Source organism: Branchiostoma floridae, chromosome 10 (genome assembly GCF_000003815.2).
Source record: "Branchiostoma floridae strain S238N-H82 chromosome 10, Bfl_VNyyK, whole genome shotgun sequence".
Taxonomy (NCBI): Eukaryota; Metazoa; Chordata; class Leptocardii; order Amphioxiformes; family Branchiostomatidae; genus Branchiostoma; species Branchiostoma floridae.
Window position 1 is genome coordinate 23,278,958 of NC_049988.1, and position 11,765 is coordinate 23,290,722.

Here is an 11,765-nt window from a genome sequence, read left to right on the forward strand (position 1 = left end):
TGATCCGCTCGGGTGGATGTTCGCACATGTGGCGGGTTCTTTAACGTGCTTGGGGTGTTCTCTCCCCAAACACGGGACCTCCATTTAACGTCCTATCCGTAGGACGGCCCGAGCCGAAGCTGGGTACTCATTTTCACTTGAGTGAAGTGAGGAAAGTCGTGTAAAGTGCCTTTCCCAAGGGCACAAGATCGGTAACACAGCAGGCGGATTTGAACCTGCAACCTCTCGGTCACGGGCCGAAGAACTGCCATTGCGCTAGCGCTACACGGTCCCACTAAATGAATTATATGGGAATATGGGAACATTGAAATTTGTGGCCCATATTTTTCTGACAAAAAATCACTGATTCTGATTGCTGTTTTCTTAGACGTTTATCAGAAAATGGTAGTAATAAATTTGAGATCAATTTGACACCAGCAAAAACGAGTCAGATTTGGGGAGGAATGAAAAACGCTGGTCATGATTCGTACAAGAATTTTGACAAAAGCGGAAACTGACGAAAGAAAATATGTCGACTGCTTTAGTTTTATGGCATAAGGTTGCTCTTGAGCCACCCCGAATATTCAAGTATTCACGTATAATAGTTCATTATTTAAATATTCCTGTGTTTAAGGTTCAAACAGACGAGCTGTAGCAATACAGGACCGCATAGTTAGAATCCCAAATACCGGTCCCAAGCCAACACAAAGCTTGACGATGCCAAGGTGCGTGTTGAAAATAAAATGCAAAGTTTCGCCCTCAGCATAATTCAGAATCCCAAATACCGGTCGCAAGTCAACACGAAAATTAACATTGCCAACGCGTAATGGAAAATGAAATTCCAAGTTTCACCGTCGGCAAAATGGCATATCAGACGCCCAGGGCTTTACACTGAAGGTCAGAGTATGTCACGAATTCATGAGAAGCAGAAATAACTAAGATTGGTATGCGAGGTTGAATATTGCCCTGTAGAGCGCTGCACTGATATATTCATAGCGCTTATTGGAAACGCGCCGGTCGTACCAGCGCACAAGTAGAATTTATCCCTTCTAATTAGGTCACATTTTCAAACCTGGGCCTGACCGGGCTGTTTGCTCGAAAAGTTAAATTGTGCATCAAGAAATATGCAGAAATTGTTTGCTCATTTACAAGAGTTCTTTAAATGTTTTGCGCGTTTTGTTGTCTTTTTGTATCCTACTTTTCGTTCCCACATACTACCCGGCCGGGCTCCGGGTATGGAAATGTGGCCTAAGCATAACCGGTGCAATGGCCGAGTGGGTAGAGTGTTCGCCTTGCTGTCGGTAGGTCGTGGGTTGGATCCCGTCAAAACATGCATATTATATATGTTGTGTGATCTTTGCTTCAATCATTATTGGAATGTGGAATAAGATGTAAAAGTAAGGTTTTAAGAGACAACAAAACACAGTGTAGAATGATGTGTAATTTTTCCGGTGCGATCTGTTAAATCTAAATCGCTCAGTAGTCGCAGATTCTATCGGAAAGGGGTTGAAATGAAAACAATGTAAATAAATAAACTAAAAAAACATACATCGCACAACTAGAAAGGATTGTAGTACATACGAAAAACTAAAATATGGTTACAAAATGCAAGCATAGTAGTTGTATTTCAGAAAGGAAGATCTAGTCATGGCAATAGATATAAATTTGCACAACCAAAAATAGATTGTTACGGCGTACATACATGTACAGTCCCGCAATTTCGTAGTAGGAACAGAATACAATTATTAGTTATTGTATTTCAGAAATGTAGACGTTGTCATGGCAATAGAATAAAACATTGTTATGGCACACAGATGGCCTCGCACTTATAATTGCATTTCAGGACGTTGCCATGGCAATGAGGGTAATAATAATCAACAGAGTGCGTGCGCGGCTTGAAAAGGTCAGATAGGATTTCCTTCAATCCGGGAAGGGAACTCTACACGGGGTCCAGCCGTGCGCGCCGGATGGTTGGTGAACAGAGAGGTGGCCTGAGGAGGAGACTGCTGGGTTTGAATATATGTTTTATGCTTTATTCCTGAATTGTATAAGTTTAGAATTAGACATTGCTTAACAATGCTATTCAAGTTCGCCCCCCCCCCCAAAAAAAGATCAAGTACTCAATCATTATCCACAATTTTATGTCTTACTTTTAGTATTTAATGTCAGGCTTGTTTTTATCCTATGTCTGTATATCTTTGGGGGAGTCGGCCTCGTAGAGAAACTTGATTTCTGTTGCCGACTCGCCCCAGATGGTACACAATCTGAGAAGTGGAATAAATAAATAAATAAAAAAATAAATAAAAAACACACACGCAGGAATACGTTGATGATCGCTGGACATCCAGGTAATAAGATACGACAAAAAGCAATTACTTAAGCAACTGGATATGATTCTGGAAACGATCAGCTGTTTCAGGTATCATATGCATCCACTACCTTTCGCCAGTGAGATCTGTTGAAAAACAGGAATAACAAAAAAATCGCCGTTTATTTTAGCGGATTGGTTTGGCCCAATGCAATCCGCCACGTGGAAAAACGAATACGATATGCACAAAGGTCATTTTAAGTAGGACGCTTTCTAGTTAGCTGATAGCGCAATGGGGCTTCGTTGAGGATCTCTGGATCAGCCAAACACCGGGTTTCTCAAAATAACCCTTGTTGATACCATTAGGTATGTTGGGTTCTTCAATGTGCAGAGCCTTGCCGTCTGTGTTCCCCCTCATATATCGGACCAAATACTGTAAATGCATTTAAGTTCGCGGGGATTTAATTTCGCGGTAGCGGGAAAACGGACTTTTCGCGGTGGTTTTAAGTTCGCGGTAACACCATGGACTGCAGTCTAATACCATTATAGAAAAATGTTCGCGGTGGTTTTAAGTTCGCGGTGAAGTGGTCACCGCGAAAACCGCGAACATTTATGCATTTACAGTATATTGATTAGAGGGTTGTCCAGTTGTTTATTTATTTATTTATTTATTTGGATTCTCCACTCTGACAATGGAGGGTATGGCGGAACAGGTGTCAATGGACACCTTTTCGAAGCCGCCATACCTACAACATAACGATGATACATCAAATCATAATACACATAAATACAAGAACAAATATCATTATCAATGTAAAGTTCAAATCAGGATGAATCAACTTTACAGCACACATACATTATTGAGTCCAAATCTATGAAATACATGTAGATATACATGTAGTCATAATATAGGGCAATTATCGTGGCCTTATGGCAATTGTTCCTTTGAGGACTTCCTTCATATCATCTAAATACTCATCTGAGAAATGAGGTTGATGTAACGCGCTCGAACAAGCACCTCCTCGAACATTGTGGCGTCGGGCGTGGCGTAACTGGTAGAGCGTTCGGCTCGGAACCTAGAGGTTCTGAGTTCGATCCCCGCCGTGCCACGCCCCGACGTTGTGCCCTTGGGAAAGGCACTTTACACGACCTTCCTCACTTCACCCAGGTGTAAAAATGAGTACCTTTTGTCTGTACATACCGTGTATTTGGCACTGTTAATATAAGTTACCAAAACTTGAGTGCAGTGCCACATTGTCCCAGTCTGTACAAAAAGCAAAATAGGAAAAAAAATGGGTCCCCCATTTTACGTCCCTTCCGAAAGACAACATAGCTCAAACCAAGTTGCCCAATACCACGATTCGAACCTCAACTGAGTCCCATTAGCTAAATGTTGAAGCTGCTACAGTTTAGCTACAGGGACACCCTGATAAGGCCTACGTCACATTTCCTACCCGGGGCCCGGCAGAACTGTTTGCGGAAACGAAATATCAAGTCCAATTAATATGCACAAGTTCAATTAATATGCACAAGGCATGCTCTTCAATTATTTTTGGTCATTATTTTGTTTTTGTTGTCTTCTATATCGTACTTTTCGTTCCCAAAACTGTCCGGCAGGGCCCTTTTGTGGAGACGTGACGTTAGCATAATATAACACGCATATGTAACATAAGTTCCTATAACCTGCTGCTGAATCATTTTTGCTCCTTGTTTTATTTTTGTCTTTTATATCCTACTTTTCGTTCCCAAAAACTGTCCTACCAGGCACCCGGACCAGGCTCTTTTGTGGAAATGTGACGTTAGCATAATATAGCATGCATATATGTAACTAACGTTACATAGTTCCTGCCATACCTCAAACCTGTTAGAGGGCTGTCCGGTCGTTCCCGCCAAAACCTCCTTCACGTTGTCCATGTCCGTGTCCTCATCTGACCCCTCTTTGTTCCCGCTCAGACGGGCCAGCATCTTGAGGTCATTGACCTTCTTGTGTTGCGTCACGTCGCCCACCACGGCCACCGCCACCCTGGTGGAGGCACAGCCCATCCCGCGGCCTCCCGTACCTGACACGTCACTGCTGACGTCACCGCTGACGTCAACCGCGCCAACCCAGCGGCGCCCTGAAACAATCCGGACAGGTGATCGGAATCAGCGCGGGATGCTTAATAACACTCGAACACACCGCGTTAGGAACTATATTAGATACATCTTTTATCACTAATATATTGAACACACTGTGACATATGGGTGTGTTATCTGTAAGCTACTAGGCGTTTTCTAATTGTCTTGTAATGATATGACTTTGTGTATGTATTAAGTTAACGTCTACATTTGTTATTCAAGTGTGTTGAGTGTATTAGACACACATGGAACACACACTGCAATATTGGCTTGTGATTTTAAGCTACTAGCGCATTTTCTAATTGTGCTTAATGATATCCCTGTGTATATGTATTAACGTGTACAGTTGTTAGTCAAGTGTATTAAAAACATGCTTCTATCACTAATACGCTGAACACACACTGATTTGACATAGCTGCGTGTGATCTTTAAGCTACTGGTGCATTTTATAATCGTGCCTAATGATATTTCTGTGTGTATGTATGTGCACAAGTTGAACACACAGTGACATATGGGAGTGTACATTTGTAAGGTAAGTGTATATATTATTAAATACATGCTTATAAATACCACTAATACGCTGAACATACACTGACATATGGGCGTGTGATCTTTAAACTACTGGTACATTTTGTAATTGTGCTTAATGCGATATTTGTGTGGGCATCCTTATATCAACCAGTAATTTCATTGGTAAAAAAGATAAGGTTAAAACAGTCTGCCTTAAGCATATATCCTACGTGTGCTTGCTACAATTCCCGTTTGTATGTAGTATGGTGTATAATTGTACGTATCAAATACGTGCTTTAGTCTGTGATACAATGACATACGTGCGTCTTAATTTTACTCATCTATAGGCCAAACATCCACCACGAAACAGCCATATTACTGGTAAAATAGAATAGGGAAAACCCCTAGTCTGCCCCCGGTACGTTTTCGAAGTATGCATAATGATATTCAGTGTCTAAGTATTGACGTCACTCTGCGTATGTTTGCAATTGCTACCTGAGGGGAAGTCACGTTTCAGAGCAGAAATCAGGAAAGACAGATAGCTTTTCGACTTCGTCAGTTAGCAATCAGCGAACGCACCGGGGCCACTCTTAGAGAAGGCTCAACTCATCACACAGTGGCGCCTCTTTCAGAAAGACAATCAAACCTGGCTAGGCAACCACCTCCTGTTACAAACAAATTCTGACATGTTCTACAGAAATAACTTTTTCAGTAACTGTTATGGCTTATTATACAGGTAGAGGTTTTAATGTATATGTATATATTTTCTGTGTATCTATGGGGTTTTAACCTGAAATAAAGAAGAAAGAAAGAAAGAAAGAAAGAAAGAAAGAAAGAAAGAAAGAAAGTAAGAAAGAAAGAAAGAAAGAAAGAAAGAAAGAAAGAAAGAAAGAAAGAAAGAAAGAAAGAAAGACCAAACAAAAATAAAACCGCCCCGTCCAATTTACGGCACATAAGAAAACATGTCTCAACCTCGCTCTGCTAGTTAAACCCAACCTGTCCTCAGCAATCTACCATCCTCGACACGATTTTTCCACCTGAGTTTTAGTTTGTTTACTTGTTTATTTGAATTTATGACAGTGTGATGTTGAGGGGGGGGGGGGCAAAACAGGTGCTCACACACCTTCGCAAGTTGCTCTCCCGCATATAGAAGCATCAACAAAACAATGAAAACAGTACATCAAGAAATACACAGAGCATATAAAGTAGCAAGGCACAGTCCATATACATAACAAAATATAACGTGCAAAAACGTTAGTGCGGCCTTGAAGCTAAACAGAAACTACACCCACAAGAGTGGTTACTGAATCCAGACATGCTTGACTGTATTGTGTGTTGACATTAAAATATTCCTAGGCCTTTCTGTAAGTTAAGTATACAAGTCACCAAATGCCAACCATCACTATATGGTACTTAGATTACCCGGCTTGAGAGTTGACATTTAAACTGTTGACGGTAAAGATGTATTCCGTTGCGAAGACGAAATTCAAAGCCAGGGATATAATGTTACATAGCAGGATGTATGGATTACCAAATTTTTCCAGGAAATTCGGCAGTTTGACGTCAAACATTAAGTTTCGTGCGTATCCAATCACGGCCGTTGATAACTCCAGGGCTATAAGGTAGGTACGTGCAGGATTCGTGAATCCAGGAAAAATGGATGAATTGACGATAAACAATCTTAATTTCGTACGTATGTGATCACGAGCGGAGATAATTGTGATATCAGGGCTATCATTGAAGCTTCTGTAAATGGATTTAAGTTCGCGGGGATTTGTTTTCGAGGCAGCGGGGAAAAAGTACTTTTCGCGGTGGTTTTAAGTTCGCGGTAGCACCATGCACTGTAGTCTCTTACTTTGTCACGGAAAAATGTTCGCGGTGGTTTTAAGTTCGTGGTGAAGCCGAAAACCGCAAACGTCAAACCATCGCGAAAGTTTCTGCATTTACAGTGCTCCAGGATTTATGATGTACCCGATGATCAATGAAAATGTGGCAAATTGACCTTCAAAATATGTATCGTTCGCGCATGTATTCAGGGCTAGGTGCAAGTCAAGCACCAAGGCTATAAAGTTAAATACATGATTCGTGGGTAACCAAATACTCCAGGAAAATTTGGAAAATTGACATCAATCATTTTGTTTCGTGCTTATGTTTTCACTTCCGACGTTTAATTGACCCTAAACATTCTTAGTGCTTATGTATCTCCGGCCAGAGAAAACACTAGCATATCAGGGCTATGAATTTCGAAGTCACGTATAGGATCTATTGATTACAAAGTCCTACAGGAAACATTGTCATAATGTCTTTTTGTCTCGTGCGTATATATATTCAAGGAGGAAAGTCCAGCACAGAGGATACGGGTTATGTAGCAGGGTTGATGCTATACGAACGTACCCAATCAAATTTGCCCAATTAACACTTCCTAACGTAATCATATCCCGGCATTAGCGTTAATTGTATGAACATAATACCCACGGAAACGAGCTCAATTTACCCCGGGAACATTTCATGTCATTCCATCTTATTTATTCATTTAACAGAACTTGCCTTTTCCATGACTTCTACTTGCAGTGACGTATTCTGTCCTTGGCGATACAGAAGGAGCCTTGGATGTCTACGTGACTTGGAAATGTACACACGGAATATCATGATGCAAAAATATGCCAACTTTGATGCTACGGGGGTTAGGCCTTGGTTAAGCCATGAATTACATCATGTAACGTTATTTACATTCCTGGAATAGTAGCCTTGAACCTTTCAGAGATCGCCTAGCTGCTCGAGTTTTTCCCTGTTGTGAAAATGCTCACACGAAATATCATGATGCAAAAATATGCAAAGCTTGACGCTCCGGGGTTTGGGCCTTGGTTAAGCCATGAATTTCAAGATGTCACGTTATGTACCTCACCGGAATAAAAATTAGAGTCTTGCATATATATATTTGCGTAGAATGATATGTTAGTGTCAACTTCCCAAGTCTTCTTTAGCTACAGGCTAGTTGGCCAGCCCTGGCTGTGCGTGCTGAACAGCCAAACCGATAGATAAGGAAAAAAGATGACAAATATTCTCAGGTAGAAATACTGAATATCGTCTGTGACAAATACTGTATATATACCAATAATAGTCACATATACTATCATCACGTTCCTATAACTCACCTGTGTGTTACACAGCACCTTCTCCAGGTGTCGGCGGCACTTTGATGACCCAGGTACGCAGAGACACGCTCTCTCCCACCTGTGAAGCACCTGTACGTGCAGAGCGGTGACGGAATCACTGATGACAGCCCCGTCTGTCAATAATGCACTGTGTGTTTTAGGTCACCTTCCCAGGTGTCAGCGGCACTTTGATGTCCAAAGCACGTACCTGAAACACCTGTCCGTACGGCAGCCACACCTGTCTGTAATGCACGCGCCTTGATCTCAGCAATCTCAGTAAGAACCGTCACCAGGTGTCAGCGCCACTTTGATGTCTAAAGCACGGTGGTCTCACCTCCACCTTAAACAACTGTCCTTACGACAGCGCCGTCTGTCTGTGTTGCACCTGTGTGTTAGAGAGCACCTTCCTAGGTTTCGGCGGCACTTTGATGTCTCTCTCCCCCACCTGAAACACCTGTCCGTATTGCAGCCCCGTCTGTCTGTGATTCACGCGCCTTGATATAAAAAAAGAACTATCCCCAGGTGTCGGCAGCACTTTGATGTCTCCAGCACGGTTTCAACCTCACCTGAAACACCTGTCCTTATAACAGCCCCGTCTGTCTGTGTTGCACGCGCCTTGATCTCAGTAAGAACCGTCCCCAGGTATCGGCAGCACTTTGATGTCTAAAGCACGGTGGTCTCACCTCCACCTGAAACACCTGTCCGTATAACAGCGCCGTCTGTCTGTGTTGCACGCTCCTTGATGTCAGAAAGAACCGTCCCTAGGTGTCGGCGCCACTTTGATGTCTAAAGCACGGTCTCACCCTCACCTGAAACACCTGTCCGTATGACAGACCCACCTGTCCGTATGATGCACGCGCGTTAATCCGTTCCTAATCTCCCTCAGTCTGCTCCAAATCCGCCCCAATCCTCCCTAACACCGGGTGTAATCCCGCACGCTTCCGGCTTTGTGTTGCATCCTGGCTTCGCGGGATATCGTCCTGCGTGTGGAAATAAAACCGGCGATGACTAAAAACATGGTACTTGGTTACATCAAGGAGCTTTTATATAAGCAGATATGAAAGCTCCTTGGTTACATTGTGCGGGGGTTCGGTGACCTGCGAATATTGGTCGATTTCTGAAAATCAATCTACGTAGCCACTATTAAACACTCGGACACCGGTCGAAAATCGTTTGCTACTGAAAATGCTCATTCAGAGATCGCCTAGCTGCTCGAGTATTTCCCCTGTTGTGATCAAACAATCTACTGTGACTGAAAATCTACCCTGTGAAATCGGGCAGGGTCCGCTGACATGCAAACATCAGTCAATCCGCTACATAAAAGTCGTAGTGATCAATATTCAAACACTGGCCGAAAATCGTCTGATGCCGAAAATGTCCTTTCAAAGCATCCTAGCTGCTCGAGTTATTTCAATGTTGTGACCAAAACAACCTATTGTAACTGAAAATCAACCTTGTTACAATGAATATTGCCCGGTGACATGCGAACATCGGTCGATCCCTACATGAACATCACACAGCTTCAAGTACCGGCCGAAAATCGCCTGCCGCCGAAAATGCACTTTCAGAGATCGCCTAGCTGCTAGACCTTTTCCCTGTTGTGATCAAAACAACCTACTGTGACTGAAAATCTACCTTGTTAAATCGGACAGGGCCCGCTGACATGCATTGAAGCATCAGTCAATCCGCTACATAAAAGTCGTAGTGATCAACATTCAAACACTGGCCGAAAATCGTTTGATGCCAAAAATGTCCTTTTAAAGCATCTAGCTGCTTGAGTCACTTCCCTGTTGTGATCAAAACAATCTACTGTAACTGAAAATCTACCTTGTTACAATGAATATTGCCCGGTGACATGCGAACATCGGTCGATCCCCTATATAAAAATCGCACAGTGATTAACATTCAGACACCGGCCGAAAATCGGTTGCTGCCGAAAATGCTTGCCTTAGCTGCTCGAGTTATTTCCCTGTTGCAACAACAAAAAATCCACGGTAACTGAAAGTCTAGCTACCTTGTTACAATGAATGTGGCCCGGTGACATGTGAACAACGATCGATCCCTAATGTAGATCGTACGGTGACTTCGAGGACGCGCGGGCCGAAAGTCATTGCAGTGCCACCGAAAATGTCATTTCAGAGCTCCACTAGCTGCTGGAGTTATTTCCCTGTTGCAACTAAAAAATCTAATGTAACTGAAATTCTACTTAATGTTACAACGAATATGACCCGCTGACATGCGAACATCGGTTGATCCCTAATGTAAATTCTACGTTGATCGAGAAAACGCCGGCCGAAAATCCCTTGCTATCTAAAATTTCCATTTAACGCTAGCCTAGTTACATGTATTTACCTGCTGTGACCAAAACCTTGCTACAATAGATATGGCCTTGGAAAATACAATCATTGGTCGATCCCTGATGTAAATCGTACGGTGATTACAATAACGTTAACGCACCGGCCGAACGTCATTTACCACCGAAAATGTCCCTTTAAAGCTGACTTATTTCCCTGTTGCAACTAAAAAAAAATCAACGGTAATTAAAATTCTACCTTGCTACAATAAATGTGACCCGGTTGATCCCTAATGCAAATCCCGCGTTGATTGAGAACTTGCCGAAAATCACTTACTTCCAAAAACTCTCCTTCAAAGCTCGTGGACTCGCCTGTAATTGTTGTATTTCCTGTTAAATGTCGCCAGCTTGATCGTCGGGACTCGCTCTGCATGAAGAAATCAGCATGAAAGCTGATACGTTTCAGACGTGACGTACATTTTACGTCTCAAGTTACCTTGGGCCCTCTTCTAAGACAAACCGAGGTGCGCGTGTCTGGCATGCACGAGTACAAACAATATTTGTGTTACCGATTAGAGCATGTTGATTTGATGACATGGATGACATCCTCTGCAAGATCTGGAGAACCCAAAACTAATGCGTGAGGGGAAGAAAAAAAAGAAGAAAACTGTAGAATGAATGCTGCTGAAGCACAGGACTATACATCCTAGCCATTCTTTACCAGGCTTGGTATGTCGTCATGTCCTATGTTCACCTCCAGTAAAACATAATTGTCTTCATTTCACTTATGTTTTTATTGTCATTCTTGGTTAAAGAGCGGAAGAAGCCCCCCCCCCCCCCAACACACACACAAAAAGGTTAGTCTCGGAAGGTTTTTGGGTCGGGCAGTTAACAGAAAACACAACATTAACATTTTCCTGGGGCTTAGTTATGGATTTTGCCAAATCTTTCATTTCCCGTCCAGAGGATTACGAGGGACTTTTTTTCTTTTCTATGTGAGCTGTCCACTTTTCTTTTTCAATCGCAGTTTTTGTGCGACTTTGAAAACGGATTGAGGACAGGAAACATAAAACTCCGTCTCCAAAACAAGCAAACGTTTGGGCTTGCTTCGACTTTCAAGAGTTATTCGTGTGTATCGTATATCCGCTGTTTTTTTTTTTTAACAGGGTATTACGGGTTATCATGTCGACGATGGATTCAAACTACAATATTTTGAATGCAACGATTATTTCATTCGAATTGTGTTCACTAGTTGTAAAGCCCCGTTTACAAATCAAGAATTTAGCTCGGATGAATGCGCCAACGCTCCAACAGAGACGATTTGCGACTTGGACGCTAACGAAACAGTGTTCTGGGTTACTCTGCTGGCACTGATCAGAGGGCTCCCAGAAGAGCTGCCTGA